Here is a 16,201-nt window from a genome sequence, read left to right as displayed (position 1 = left end):
TTATTTATATATGCCGGATTCATGTCCTCTGTTATTTCTTGTCCCTATGACCGTTTTGCTCAACAATACGTACATTGGTTCGTTGTTATGGTGCTGAACTTATTGCTTTAGATTTTCTCTACCCTAACTATGCATATGTTATTATTGCTCTACTTGTCCCCTCTAGTGTGTAGCACTTTGTCCTCTACTGTGGTGTTATTTGATGACTAGATTGCTTTGCCATCACCTTAACAGGATACAACACTGGAACCTTATTTCCTATTGCTTCTCAACTCATAGGTCTGGGACGGTACATCTTCTCGTGCCCTCACCATTCTTCTATTTACAGTGTTCCATTCATCCATTGAGGTTTGATCAGTATATGTTTGCATTATATGTTCTATTTATTACCTTGTTTATTTTGTTTTTGTGCACTCACTCACTAAGTTTAATATCAGGTTTTACCTACACTAGTCATTGTGGCTAATATGATCTTGATTCGCCTTGTAACCTTCTCTGACCTACTTCTTCATCCGTGCCAATATCTTCTCTCTATCAATTTATTTATGACTAAACTGTTAACTAATCTTCTCTTGTTCTCCTCTTGGCTTTCCTCATAGTCCTAAATAATTTTCTATTTACTAAAGCACCAACAATCTTTAATTACCACTTCTACTTGGGTCTGATTTCTCGTCTTCTTCCGTGACACAACATCTGGTTCCATCCACACTTTTTCGGGTGCCTGTTCTTTCCATCTTATCTCGATAGTGAATTTTTATAGTAGGACAATTTCCTGATATAATCTAATGTCCTTTAGGGGTTATTTATATTTGTATATTTATGCATTGTTTTTATGTTTACAGCCTTGAGAAAGTCTTGGTACGGACTGTGTACCGACGAAACACGTGTTGGCTGTTCCTTTGATGTTTATAAATAAATTGAATAACATATATATAAGGACTTCGGCTTGATCATCTTGTCTCAAGGATCATATTATTGATGACATTTGCATATTCTATGATCACCTTGCTTTGATTTGAGAAATAAAACTGCTACGACTAATAGGTCAATGTTGAAACTGATTGCAGGATAGTTCTTAACCGACCCCCTTTTTTGTGGTAGAGAAATACCTTGTGGGGGTCCAGGAAGTAAGATTAGATGGGCCCATAGCTCAGATGGGGTCACATAGTCATTAAGTCCAGTGTCAAGATTAAGCGTTATGTCATCTCGGCAATAGGGGGTACCGTGCAGCATCGCGTTTCATGCCTCGGTCTGTGATATCTGTAGTCCAGAGCGAACCATCCATGCGATTGGGAGGTGAGTAGCAGGCTTCTACACTATCGGGTCAGAAGTGCGTGGATGTTGAGTGTACAGTCACAAATGATGTGGAATGTCAGGTTTCCACTAGGTGGGCGCCATCTTATATGCTGGGAGATCAGAGTCAATGAAGATGTTCATTATTGTACCAAGATAACAAATGGGCAGCTGGCAAGTGAAGAGTTAAGGATCTGGTACAAGTGAGGTAAAGCGTTAACTTCCCTAGACTGGTAATAAGCGAGCGCTACTAGCTCGATCGCCATTTTAGAGTCAGGCAATGTTAAGGGGTTGATCGCCCCGCAAATCATATTGGGCTATTGCAGGTAGGAAATAAAAGGTTACCTTGAATAGAAAATTGAGAGTCATTGAGAGGCCCTCTTTTTAGGGGCGCAGCAGCTCGGGAAGGTACCTCTTAACAAGCAGTAAAGGCGATGCCTGGTCAGGAGCTCCCAGCCAGAGCTCCTCACCGGTCGGCCATCTTGGGAAGTAATTTCCAGTCAAATTGGCAATACCTGTTGGCTTTATTTTCTTTGCAAACTCCATCACTAGAACCATCAGTACACATCCTTGCCGTAATGATTAATAGAAAGCGGTGTATCCTGGAGACATTTCAAGTACACAGAAATACTGTGCTCTTCTGTGACTATTACGAGTGATTGCAGCGCATCATTCGCCACAGCTGGTGCTTACACGCACGTATCAGTTAGCGCTCTTTTTCGTCTCCGCTCATCCCCCTGCACAGTACCTTGGTACAAAACCTCAATGCCTCTTCACGCGTCCAAGCGGATGGTGGGAAATAAAAGAGAGAAGACATACAGCCGGACCATTTTCCCCTCCAAAGAGTCGCCACAACATGGGCATCACTCGTTCTTGATCACTCCAATATGGCAGAGCCGATCTGCAGATCGCCTTTACAGAACAAAGAAACCACTCGCAGGGTGCGCCATTCCGCCATTGTGAGATCAGGCTATGTAACGCGTAGCTTTGCGACCCAGCTCTTAGGCAGCAAAATGGATTTTATTTTCCTCATCAGAGCATGAGAAGGGTTGTAGGCATGATGATCTGATGCTTGGCAGGGCTCAAAGTAGCTTCATTCACCTGCCGCGGCAAATAAACTTCAAGCAGCACCGCCCGCCATCTTGGAACCTCGCATCGTAAAATTCAAAGTCAGTTTAAACTGTTAAATTCGCTTTTCCGGGATCACCAAATTATAGCATTAGATGTCAGCAGCATTCCGATATCAATTTCTATTAATATCAAGCCTGAGTATTTCCATTAATGTGGGAAATCCGGCACTTGATTTCTGCACTCGACAGAGTGACGGAATCAGGCAGCCATCATCACTATATATATAACACTTGTTTCCGCATGATTAGGCCTCTGCTGCTAAGGAATGTACTATAAAGAACAAATGTTGATTAAAATGTATCTCTGAGCTGACCTCAGGGAAGACTTGGGTCTTTCAGTTTCTCTTTCAATTTGCAGTATTTTGCCAAAGCCATGCATCAACTTCACCTCTTCCTGATTCGCCAACCCTCCAGCTTGGAAACAATTATGTTTATTTTTGTGGATCACACAGACACATTGTTCAGGGTGTATTTGTTTGTCCTCATTCTGCCATTGCTCTTGTTTGGACTCCTCTTACCTCGCTATACCAACATGTGAAGCCCCCCCGGGAGGATAGAGAGAGCAGAGATTCCCCACAAAGACAGTGCTGTTTCCACTTCCATCTCCTGTTCACTTAAAGGGGCCCTTGCAAAAAATACTGGAGAGGCCAGGACCAACAGCATGTTTGGCTTAATCATTGGGCTCACTTGTCTTCTTCCTCCAATCCACCAGTACAGACCAAATCTTATTTCTACTTCTTGGGTCGCAAGCCTTGTCTGATTCACTAGTGTAAATAATGTTCTTTAAACATTCAACAAAGTTTGGGGGATTTTCTGATTTACAGAGCCTGCATATCTCCCGTCTCGCCAATTCTATCACATAAAATATTAGCTTAGAACTAGGTGTATTCAACTGGTAGTCATTCGAAGTCCAAAGAATATCAAACTAGTGCTTACTTCCATTGGTTTCCCAAGTATTTCCTCCAGGAAATTGCACACCCCTGTCCAAAAAGTTATAATTATTGGGCACTCCATAAACAGATGCTTATCATCTGCTGCAGGATACTTGCACCTTGGACAGTTATATGTGTTACCTGTGACATTTGATAACTTCTGGGAGACCAGTAGACTTTGTAGACAGTATACAAATGATTCCTCTTAAGCGATGCAGGTTTTACTACTGTCTGTAACATACCAAAGGAGTCAAACCAGAGTTTCTTGATGTCTTCATCCCTGTATTCTCTACTGATGAGCTTGTAATTTCAGTTTCTATGTTGACCTTGGTTTTCAAAAGGACCCAATACCAAAAAGATATTTATTTTTTCCACTTATCTGTTCTTGTCACTTAGTCCAATTTTGGGTTTTCCTCCTCCGGGGGCCAATTTTATGTAGCCCACCAGGAGCAAAGCTGGTAAAATTTAAAACTGTAAGGCTGTTAAGCACTTCCAAGCTTACTAAACTGGATTACTTTATAAGATCTGCTCAGTAATATATGCCTCCCATTCTCAGAGGCTGACTAAGTTGATCTCTCAGGCGTTCAGGGGTGCCTGGAGATTCCCAAATCGGAGCCCGTGATGAGTAGTATGGAATCTTCAATCTCTTTCTTATAAAAACCTAGGTTTCTAAAGCCGCCCTTAAAATCTTCAGCCTTACTTTTTTTTTACTTTGGATCTCAATATTTATAGAGAAAATGTTGCTGACCTTTGCAAACATCTCCTGACATGGCTTCAAATAGTAATCACAATGATGATCTGTCTGTCTTATTGGCCAACATACACATTTTTTTTTAATGGAAGGCATAACAATAAGTAAGTAAATCCGGTAAAGCCAATCCTCCTGCATCAAGCAGTCTTCTAAGCTTTTTCTATGCTATACTTGGGCCTTTGAGGACCAGATAAAGCTACAGATTTTTCCCTGTAGCTTAGCTATATCTTCTTTCCTGAATGATAGGGGGATAGAATTATAGAGGAAAGTAATTTTGGGGAAAATAATCACTTTTACAAGGTTTAACCTCCCATAGATGTTTAAAGGGAGGGTTGCCCATTGTAAAAAGAAGCTCAACATCTCCTTGCTAAATTTCTTCCAGTTTACTAAAGGAATATCCTCTCATTTTTGGGTTAACTGTACATCCAAGTACCTCATTTGTTTTTTGGCTCCCTGACTCCTAGACCTCTGATTCCACTCCATTATTTCAGTTGTTCCCATATTGACCTTATACCCTGAGATTTTACCAACACTCTCTGCCTTCTTCATTAAACTGGGGATTGCTTCTTGGGGGTTTAGCGTATAAAGAATCAGGTCATCTGTATATAAAGCTAGTTTGATTTCAAACTTGCCAAAACTAAAGGGAGAGATTGAGGTGTCTGCCCTGATCCAATTAGCGAAAGGCTCAATATACAAGTCAAACAAGAGCGGGGACATGGGGCACCCCTGCCTTGTGCCTCTTGTAATACTAAATCAATCTGTTAAGTCCCCATTGACAAGCACCTTTGCCATAGGGCTTAGGAATACATTTTGCACCGCTTTAACCAGGTTTCTCGGGAAATCAAAGCTATTTAACGTCTCCCACGGATGTGCCCAGTTTACTTGATCAAAGGCTTTGGCAGCATCTATTGCAACTACAGTTAATGGAACCTCTCTAGTTTCTGCCATATCTATAGTCCCCATTATCTGGAAGGTTAATTCATTGAGCAGTCTCCCTGGTATAAAGCCCCTCTGGTTAGAGTGGGCAACCCTCTTTATAACCTTAGCAACCCGTAATGTCACGATGCCTGAGAAAATCTTATAATCTATATTTAATAAAGATATGGGTCTATACGAATCTAACATCTGCGGATCTTTATTTGGTTTTAAATTAGCATGACCGTAGCCTCTGCCCATGAGCTGGGTGGATTTTCCCTATTTATATATATTTTATCAAACATAGTTTTTAAGATTGGCACCACTCTACCTATGATACACAGATACAACTCCACTGGTAGACCATCTGATCCTGTGCCTTTCCCCTTGCCATTTTTATACACTGTACCCTAACTTCTTCTTCTGTATGTCTGTTTCTAGGAATATCTTCTGTTACACTGTTAATTGGGGGAGTGTTATAATTTTTAGCCAGTTCTCTATATTATCTCGACTTGGTGTTATATCTTGGCTATACAGATCGCTCATGAAACTTCGGGCTTTTTCACGAATATCTATATCCGCCTGAAGGACTCCTCCAGACCCTCTTTTAATTAGGTTTCTTATTGTATTTCTGGCCCTATCTACTTTAGCTTTCCACGCCAGCAAAGAACTACACCTTTCCCCATATGCGAAATGCTGAAGCTTACTTGCTCCCCATCTGTCTAGCAGCTTCTTATCTAGCTGTGCTTGAATCTCAGCCTGCCGACTCTCCAACTCTTTCGCTAACACTAGTATAGTTACTTAGGCCTTCCATTGATGCTTTCTGCAATTCTCCTTCTTTTTCCTTAATCACTCTAAATTTTCTCTCTTCATCTTGTTTCATAGCCTTCCTCTTTCCCCCATTATTAACCTGATTGTCCCCCTTAAATATGCTTTGAAAGCATCCCAAACTATCTGATCTTTAGCTGAACCTATATTAAATTGAAAATACTCATCATTTTTTTCCCCACAGATCACTTCCTCATCTAATAAGATCATCTTGTCTAATGTCCACTTCCTCTGCCCTTCTTTTTACTGAAACCTCAGACTCATGGCCACTGCTGAGGGATCCGATAATACTACAGGTATGTGATTTACTGTCTCCACCTCTGTATACAACTCCTGATTTAGAAGGAAATATCCTATCCGTGAATAGTGTTTATACTTTTTACTATAAAAAGTAAAATCTCTATCTTTCCCCATCTTGCTACGCCAAATATCAAACAAATTGAATTCTCTTATCTTTATTCTTTAAGCTTGCAAATATTTTTGGGGGGCTATTGTATTTTACTTGTGAGGTGCAGTCTAATTCTTTGTTTAGAATTAAATTAAAATCACCTCCCATATTAATCGGTACTGTTGTCTCTAATAGGCAAAATTCAAGATCTAATAGTGCTCCCGGATTATCTTCGTTTGGCCCATAGTATACTGCACACACTAAGGGTCTGTCCTGAATCAATATAGTAGCCACCAACTATCTCCCTGATTAATCTATCTCATATTTAACTACTTTAATTCCTGCATTGATTCTTATGATAAGGGCCACTCCCCTTGTACTTCCTCTTTGCTCAGAACAGAGCACCTCCTGGACCCATCTTACTTTAATATAACTCTGTCTACAGTCTTGTTCTTCCATATGAGCCTCTTGTAAAAATATAATTTGTGCCTCACTGTTATTTAAAAATTATATTACCAGGGACATCTTTCTCCCATTCCTCAGCCCATTCACGTTCCATGTTAGTAATTTGATTGTATTCGACCTATCCATGATTAAAGCTTTTTTCCTTGTCGCATCCTAAATTCTTCAGTCTAGAGCCCAACTCAGGACTACATTTTTTCTTTTTTTTCGCTCTGCTCCCCACACCCTGTGCTCCCCCCACCCCTGGGAAACCCCCTTTCTACTCCTTAGGCAGTTAAAACCGCCTTAGTGACCCCCCATCCCAGCTAGAAGCGTTAAACAAGAAAACAAAGAAAAAGCCTATTTCTTCCTTTTAAATACTCTACTGACGGTACCCCTTTCTATTCTCGTATAGTTGTTTAAAACTCATCCCTCCATCTGTGCCATAAAGGTATCCACTTCCTCTGGACTACTGATGTTGTACATTTTGATTTGCCACATTATTTTTAACATGGCCGGAAACTTCATTTGGACTTGGGCACCCCTATTTCTCAGATCACTCATTCTGATCCCCCGCTCCCACTGCCTCTGAGTCATTCTTTTCCTGAGATCCGATCTTATTTGGTAGCTGAATGATTCGTACATTAGAGAAGCCTCTTTCAGAGCTCTCCCCAGTACTAACTCTTTCACCTCATAGGTGAGGAAATTCACCAATATTTTCCTCTGCGCCTTCCTGGCCGGGTTTAACTTGAAAGGGCCTCTATGCCCTCTCTGGATCTCTTTCCAGAGCTCAATATCAGGCCTGTCTCTCAGAATTCCTTCTCTCAACATTTTACATATATAGGCCTTAATATCTCCTCCTTGTGGCCTTCCGGTGCCTTGAGAACTCTTAAGTTGTTTCATCTGGCCTGCATCTCAAGCCTCTCCATGTCCTCTTGCAGGGCCCTGTTCTGTACCTTTAATTTCTCTAGATCTTTAGTGTTCTCTGCCACTGCTTCTGACAAGACCTTCACCTCGCTCTCTAAAGCCCCAGTTTGCTGTACTATGTCATCCAGCTTTTCTTTCAGGACATCACATTTATCATGAATCCCTTTCTGGTTGGTCTCAGAAATATTAAACATCAATTCAACCTGACTCTTCGCGCACTCTACTCCTTGCGTGTTATCCATACTTGCCCCCTCCAAGGCCCTGCCACTTTCTTGAGGTAGACTGATACCAGAGGTGAAAAGGTTGGAGGAGAGATTGGCGTTCCTTTCTACCCCCTGGCTTTCACACTGGCCATCTCCCCCTTGTACACATTCTAATGGAGCAAATCGATTTTCCAACTGAAGGGGGACCGAGTTTAGCCGGGTGAGCTTATTCCCTCCTCCCTTAGGTGCCGCAACATGCTCCATTTTTTTAAAGTAGGAGCTAAGGGACGGGGCAGGTTTTATCAAGGTTCGAGTCGCCTTATCACCACACCGTTTTAATTTCCCCCGGTCTTTGTCACTTTTCTTTTTTGGGGAGACTGGTACCACCTCCCTGACCTCCTGTTCTCTAGCCACATTGATTCTGCCCCCTCTACTTTTGGCCTCGGGTGGGACCTTAACGGTTTCCTATTTTTAGTCTGTGTGGGCTGAACTTCCTTGCTCACAATTGTATTAACAGTGCCTCTGCCCGCCCTTCCAATATCTCTGACCCTCTCCGTGGCCCGACTGTTCCTTCCTTCGCTATAGTGTCGCCCACCTCTCCCTTCTTCCTCCTCTCTTTATCGCGCTGCAGTGGCTAGAAGAGCGGGTCACTTTCCATCAACAAAGTTTCTATTACCTCTGTTTGTTGATTTTCCGCGCTCCTGCGCCTTACCCCCTCCTCCGGTCTTGGATTCAGGCTGGCTCCTCACCGCGGCACACAGTGCATCCCTTCTCTGGCTTTTCCGCAGCCCCCAGTGGCCATCATCTTGTTCTTACACTGCCTCCCCCAGCCTGGAATCTGACCAATGCTGAAGCCGCTCTCATTCTCCTCCAGAGGTCTGCTGCACGCCTCCAGATCCCCAGCAGACTCTCGGTATCTTGACCCATGTATCAGGCCTTCATAAGAATTCTCTTTTGTTTTAAAGGTCTGTCCTGTCCGTTTTGTTTTACATTTCTTTTCCTGGCTGAATCTTTGTTGAAACTCCGCTTAATTCAGCTCATGCCTCCCGCTGCTCAGGGAGCTCCTGCGACCGGCGTCAGCCTGCCGCCATGTTTCCCCGCATCCCTACAATATTTACATTTTGCCGGGCCCCGGGGGAAGCAGAGTCGCAGACTAGTCTTCCCCCGGGGTCCTTCGTGCAAGGGGTAGGACCAGGCAGGGGAAGGGGTGGAGTTAGGAGGTGGGTATAAGAGCACAGGGGAGGAAGGGAACTTCCTCTTCCTGCGGTCGGCACCATCGGGAGGGAAGTTTTTGAAGGGTCACCCTCCCACCCTGCAGTTAGTAGGGTTTGAGGGTAGGGTTGGCCTTAGCCCTGCCAGTTTAGGCCGGGCTGTGTTTAGGCGATTCTTTGGAGGGGTAGGGGGGTCAAGAGTGGGCGCACCCATCCCACGGGGGGGAGATTAAATGAGGTGGGGAGCTGGAGGCATGACTGGAATGCCAGAGGATATCGGGGTAGGATGCTAGGTGATTTGTGGATATGGATGAGGTACGGAAGGGGCATGGAGTGGTTGGAGACATGAGTCAGATTGGGTGGAGAGAGTGAAGCAAGGAAGAGTTGATATGGGGGTTTGCTGTTATTAATGTTGATGTTATTGGTTTATTGTTTAGTGGTGCAGCCTGGTCCTAATAAATGGCCTTTTACGCTTTAACATCTGCATGGTCTGTTTATTGCGCGATTAATACACACTTCAACTATCTGGATGTATAAGTGGACTCTTAGTCATCTGCTCTTATAACTAAACTGCTATGTGGGGTACACTTCATTATTTTATGACACATCTAATCTTCCATCCCTTTCAGGTCATATCTGTTTATATAGAATTGTTTAGTGGTTGAGGGTATTATTAACTTATTCTAACAACAAGCAATTTTATTGTCAGGCTAAAACATGTTTGTCTATACATGGTTTACGGCCTGATTCACAAAGGGCCTCCACCCTAGCAGTGGAAGACAGGCAATCATGGGGGGGTAAGAAGAGATCTTCCCTTGGCAAACTGATTCACAGGGCACAACCAATGGGGTTGTCGGAGCCACCCAAACTTTAACCACTAGATCCTTTTGCTATCTAGTACACTCACACAACAGTAATATAGCTCATTGTTTATTATCATAAAAACATATTGTCTACAAATACAGTTTTTGTTAAAAACAACTCATTGCGCGCCTGCATTGAAACCACATACCAATTTCATAAAATACAATTTTGATACACGTATAAATTAAAAAAAGGGTTTTTCATCAATTTATGTTGACATTCATTAGCTATAACTAGAAGAATTACACAAAAGAAAAGGAAGGAGAGACATACAGAGACATATGTTGTTTGTCATTGAGTTATGCACGTTTTGAGACCTAACATAAACATAACCAGAACCTGGACTTGTTACATTTTTTTGCTACAGGCTAGGTTTGGTCCCTTGATCGTGCGAAGAAGGCGTTGACGCGTTTCGATGGTCTCTATTGATACTCTACCATCTTTTTCAAGACTAGGTTATGAGTCTCTCCTGTTGTTAGGCACTGGTGGGTTGCCACTGAAAGACTCCTGCAGATAAACATATTTCCATCAGTGTTTTACATGGATTTCATCTTAATGTTATCTATACATCCTACATATAGTAAATGCATTCACACTATTCCTAATATACATGGTAACAGTTTCATAATAGGTTCAACAGTATGTAGCCCTTGCGTGGTTATATTGTGGTCATGTTCACATAATACAATTTGGTGGGATTGTAATCTGGTTTTAATTATTATCTGCACATATTTGGCTTGTCTGTTTAGACCCACTCATGTCACATATTAGTCATTTGTCCCTACTTTAGAGGCATATTAAATCACATCGGGCATTGGTATCTTAACTTAGTAGATAATTACATCAGTGTCTTATTCCTCTAGATCTATACCCATACTGTGCATGGTAGAGCAGTTTCACATTAATTCAACTGAACTAAACAATAGTATCATTTACCTGATCACATAGCACAAGATCTTATTGTCGTAGATTTTCTAAGTACAGAGTGTTCAGACCTTCATTTTGTTCTGTTCATTCTGAAATATGGATACATATTTTCATTATACTATACGTTTTTGGAGGGAACTACAGATGTGGGTCATGCTCAATCTGCCCTAACTGCATCGAAGGGAAAACACTGCAATTCAATGGAAAAACATTGACTCCTAAAAGCTTGAACAACTGCAGGAGTAAGAGCGTAATCTACCTCTTGATCTACCCATGCGGCTACGGCTATGTGGGGGAGACGGGGAGAGAGCTTCACATCAGACTGCTAGAGCACAGATCAGCAATCAAAAACCAGAAAGAGAATGCCCCCTTAACAGATCACTTTAAAACAAAGAATCATGGCTGCCATGATTTCACATGGTTCATTCTAGAAAAAGTGAATGTGAGCAGGAGAGGAGGAAATTTAGAAACAATAAGAAAGTCACTGGAACAATAGTTTATGATCCACCTCAATACAACTAATAAAGGCCTAAATTCCAGGGAGGATTGGATTAAAATAGTGGCAAGTCAGTAAAATAAAAACTAGTGTAATTACTGTATGGTTTCTGGAGTAGGGCATAACAACGACAAAGGAACGTAATACAGAATAACATTAAGAAGTTCATAATACAAACAGAAAGTGTTCTTGCTCACTTATATCTAAAATTCCTATATAATCATTGAGGCTAAAAAATTCAGTGGTTTTTAACCCTATATACAATCTTAAGGATCACAAGATAATATAGTATCAGCTAGTATAACAACCCATAGTAAAAAAGAACTAATATGTGACTACATTGAGACATAGGATCCAAACCGAAATCAAAATACAAAAATAGTGTGATTACCTTTCACAAGATATGCCAAGAAATAACCACATGAAAATTATCCATTCATGATGCTAGTTTTGGGTAACATCTGTACTTAGCAAGATGCGGATTCCGAATGAGCAATGAACTTTCACCAATAGTCGTGATAATAGCAACTGCGCAAAAGTGGGTCAATTAACATTACAGAGAGGTGCAATATACAGCGCCTCAGTTTCCCGAAACGAGGCTTGGCAAGGAAAGATGGCCGGCAGCGAAAGCGAGGCTTGGAACTCGCTCGCGCTGCGGTGTAAAACTAAGCTATAGGTAACATTTCTGATTGAGCAAAAAGTGGATTTCCAATGGAAAATGGATGTCCACTAATAGTCATTATTATAGAAACTGCAATAAGATAGGTTAATCAACATCCATGATAGGCGTCTTCTTGATTCTCATAACGAGGCTTGGTGAAGCAAGATGGCCATGAGCGAAAGCGAGGCTTGGAACACGCTCGCGCTGCGGTGTAAATCTAACTAAACCCAGCTGATAACTATCGAGTGGAGCCAATGATAGACCAGGGTCTTAGGTTTAAATAGAGCCACATCAGTCACGAACGGTCTTTTACATTTGATCGTGACGTCGCTGACAACACGAAGGACCGCTGATTCTAGAACGGGGTGTGGAAGACTAAAGTTTTGCTGATAATAGGTAAGGACCCCTCTCCCCTCTCCCCAAAATACCAGAGCTCAAAATAGAGTCAGTCAAACTAACTCACATGAAGAGTTTAGACTGATCCTTTTTAATCTCTCTTTTTAGAAAAGGATCTAGCAAGCAAACAGGACCTACCCTCGTAAAAAATGCGTCCAGAACTGCAGATCCCCGGTAAGACGTGTGACTGCACTTTAGCAAACTGAGAGAGTAGGGACAAACCGGTAAAAAACTAATGCTTAGATCGTTCCCCCCCCCCTTTCTTCTTTTGATTTCAGATCAACTGAGATAACCCTTGAATTAGTAAAGAAAAACATTTCTGACAAAAACTTAATAGAAGAATTGCAAGTGGACCATATAGAGACACAGAATATAATAACAGAAGGTAACAATAAACAATGTATGAAAGTGATAGAAGATAAGTAGAACATATAGGTGACAATGTTGGGTGAGCCTATTCGTTTCTTCCCTAGGAAACACAGCACGATGGAAAGATTTATTTAAAAAAAAAAGGGGGGGGGGTCCTAGGAGACAAGGAACAGCAACAAGATGGTAAATACAATAGATAGTGGTAGCATCAAGTAACATCGTTTAACCAAAAACGTAGAGTATAATGAAAATATGTATCCATATTTCAGAATGAACAGAACAAAATGAAGGTCTGAACACTCTGTACTTAGAAAATCTACGACAATAAGATCTTGTGCTATGTGATCAGGTAAATGATACTAGTGTTTAGTTCAGTTGAATTAATGTGAAACTGCTCTACCATGCACAGTATGGGTATAGGTCTAGAGGAATAAGACACTGATGTAATTATCTACTAAGTTAAGATACCAATGCCCGATGTGATTTAATATGCCTCTAAAGTAGGGACAAATGACTAATATGTGACATGAGTGGGTCTAAACAGACAGGCCAAATATGTGCAGATAATAATTAAAACCAGATTACAATCCCACCAAATTGTATTATGTGAACATGACCACAATATAACCACGCAAGGGCTACATACTGTTGAACCTATTATGAAACTGTTACCATGTATATTAGGAATAGTGTGAATGCATTTACTATATGTAGGATAACATTAAGATGAAATCCATGTACAACACTGATGGGTATATGTTTATCTGCAGGAGTCTTTCAGTGGCAACCAACCAGTGCCTAACAACAGGAGACACTCATAACTTAGTCTTGAAAAAGATGGTAGAGTATCAATAGAGACCATCGAAACACATCGACGCCTTCTTCGCACGATCAAGGGACCAAACCTAGCCTGTAGCAAAAAAATGTAACAAGTCCAGGTTCTGGTTATGTTTATGTTAGGTCTCAAAACGTGCATAACTCAATGACAAACAACATATGTCTCTGTATGTCTCTCCTTCCTTTTCTTTTGTGTAATTCTTCTAGTTATAGCTAATGAATGTCAACATAAATTGATGAAAAACCCTTTTTTAAATTTATATGTGTATCAAAATTGTATTTTATGAAATTGTTCATGTGGTTTTAATGCAGGCGCGCAATGAGTTGTTTTTAACAAAAACTGTATTTGTAGACAATATGTTTTTATGATAATAAACAATGAGCTATACTACTGTTGTGTGAGTGTACTAGATAGCAAAAGGATCTAGTGGTTATAGTTTGGTTTGCTCCGACAACCCTATTGGTTGTGCCCTGTGAATCAGTTTGCCAAGGGAAGATCTCTTCTTACTGTCAAAAGTACCCTATTCCCCTGGCCACTAAGGGGTCTCTCTCATTTTTTGAAACAATCATGGGGGGGGCCTCTGTAATCGTGGCAGAATCTCAACAGTGAGAATTCTCATTGCAGAGATTCTACCCTAAGTGCGGAGACTCCCTCATTACAGTGAGGCCTCTGCCACGAGTTCAGAGGCCCTTTGTGAATCAGGACCTGTTTCGTTAAATAATAAATATGCACATTACATTTTGCAATACTTGACTGTACATGGACTGTAATGGCATGCCACAGACCTTTTATTTAGCATACCTTCATATAGTTCCCACAAGTGCTGCAAGGCCACAAGTGTACAGGCACTGGCAACATTAATTCACACTTTACTGGACATGTAAGCGTCAATGCATTATTGCAAATAGGTGTAAGGCAAATGAGCATTGAAAACCATTTTTCATTGGATTGCATAGGTAAAGCAAGCATATTACTAAAATATGACATAATAGGAGATTTGAAGGTCAAAATGTTATGTGCTGACCCTTCAGAGAGGGCAAACATCAACCCATGACATATGTCTGTAGATTTCTAAAAGACTTTTCAGAATAGGTATTTTTTTTAATCGTTTTATTAACTGAAACAAAATGAGAACAGTGCCATATAGCATCACATAATGGTACAAAGAAATGCATAGTAGCATGGGGAAGCAAGAAAGATCTCTAAGGTTACATCAATATAGGAAGGTGGGGGGTCCTGGTGGTTGTTTTTGGCACATAGTTTCCATGAACAGCATCATATGAGGTAGCATCAAGAGAAGCAGTTGCAACAGTTGAGCGGGGTTCAATAACAGATATGTTTAAATTGTGATGAATGAATGAATGAATGATTAAAATTTATAATGTGCAGACAGTAACCCGAAGGTATCAAGGCGCCTAACAGAAAGAGGTCAAAAAGAGATTGTTACTTTGCTACAGGTACGCTTGCGTGAAAAGGTGAGTTTTCAGGGCCCTTTTAAAAGCCTGAAGGGTAGGCAGTGATCTTATTTCCAGGGGAAGAGCATTCCACCAAGTAGGGGCCAAGGTGGAGAAGGCCTTACCACCCCATTTCGCTCTCCTGAAACGAGGGGTCGTTAGCAAAAGTCTACCGAAGGACCGTAGATTTCTGGTGGGGAGATAGCGGAACAGGATGGAACCTAGGCCAGAGGGGCTGTTTCTGGCCAGAGCCTTGTATATCAGGCATAGGATCTTAAAGCGGATCCGGGCCTCTACGGGGAGCCAGTGTAGCAGCTTTCTAGCTGCTGTGGCTGAGGAGCGCTTGGGGAGGTCCAAAACGAACCTAGCAGCGGCATTTTGGACTACCTGCAAGCGTTGCAGTAGGCCCTTTTTCAGGCCCGCATACAATGCATTGCAGTAGTCTATCCTAGAGCCTATCAAAGCAACTGCTAGTTGTTTCCTGGCCTGAAGAGAGAGGTAATTCCTAATCCTTCTCAGGATATGAATAATGCCCCAGCAGGTGGAGATGGTACGACTAACCTGCTTGCTCATGTCCAGGGCGGGGTCAATCATGACCCCCAAATTCTTAGCCGAGGCAGTAGGGGTGGGACAGGCTCCCAGTGACTCTGGCCACCAGCTAGAAGACCATACTTCCTCTTTCCCTCCGAACACCATCACCTCTGTCTTCTCTCCATTTAGTTTAAGCAAGTTTGTTATCATCCACTTGCCAACTGCCTCCATGCAAGATCTAAAATTGGAGGCAGTTGGAGCGCTAGCATGGGAGAGAGAGACCAGGATCTGGGTGTCGTCAGCGTAGGAAATTATCTCCATCCCGTAAGATCTAATCAGCCTGGCAAGTGGGGTCACGTAGATGTTAAAGAGGGTCGGACTTAGAGCCGACCCCTGAGGGACCCCACATTGCACAGGGAGGGATGGAGATAAATAGTCCCCCAGCTTCACTCTTTGTTCTCGATGGGTGAGAAAAGACGTGAGAAGATCCAGGGCTGCTCCATGCACCCCAATCTCCCTCAGCCGAGTTGTTAATATAGAGGGGGAGAGGGTATCGAAAGCCGCTGTCAGATCTAGAAGGATCAGGAGGGTGGTCTGGCCCTCATCAACCCGTGTGCAAATGTTATCCAACACGATAATGAGGGCA

General features: G+C 42.0%; 1 long non-coding RNA gene across 1 annotated transcript; it reads left to right on the top strand.

The window, feature by feature from the left end:
* Positions 1-12,223: 12,223 nt before the first annotated feature.
* On the top strand, positions 12,224-13,957 carry LOC144785462 (uncharacterized). Its single transcript, XR_013601908.1, has 5 exons — positions 12,224-12,363; positions 12,472-12,537; positions 12,642-12,748; positions 13,002-13,081; positions 13,503-13,957. It is a non-coding gene; the product is annotated as an uncharacterized LOC144785462 (long non-coding RNA).
* The last annotated feature ends 2,244 nt before the right edge of the window (positions 13,958-16,201 follow it).

Source organism: Lissotriton helveticus, chromosome 10, assembly GCF_964261635.1.
Source record: "Lissotriton helveticus chromosome 10, aLisHel1.1, whole genome shotgun sequence".
Lineage (NCBI taxonomy): Eukaryota > Metazoa > Chordata > Amphibia > Caudata > Salamandridae > Lissotriton > Lissotriton helveticus.
This window is presented reverse-complemented; position numbering and strand designations above follow the sequence as displayed.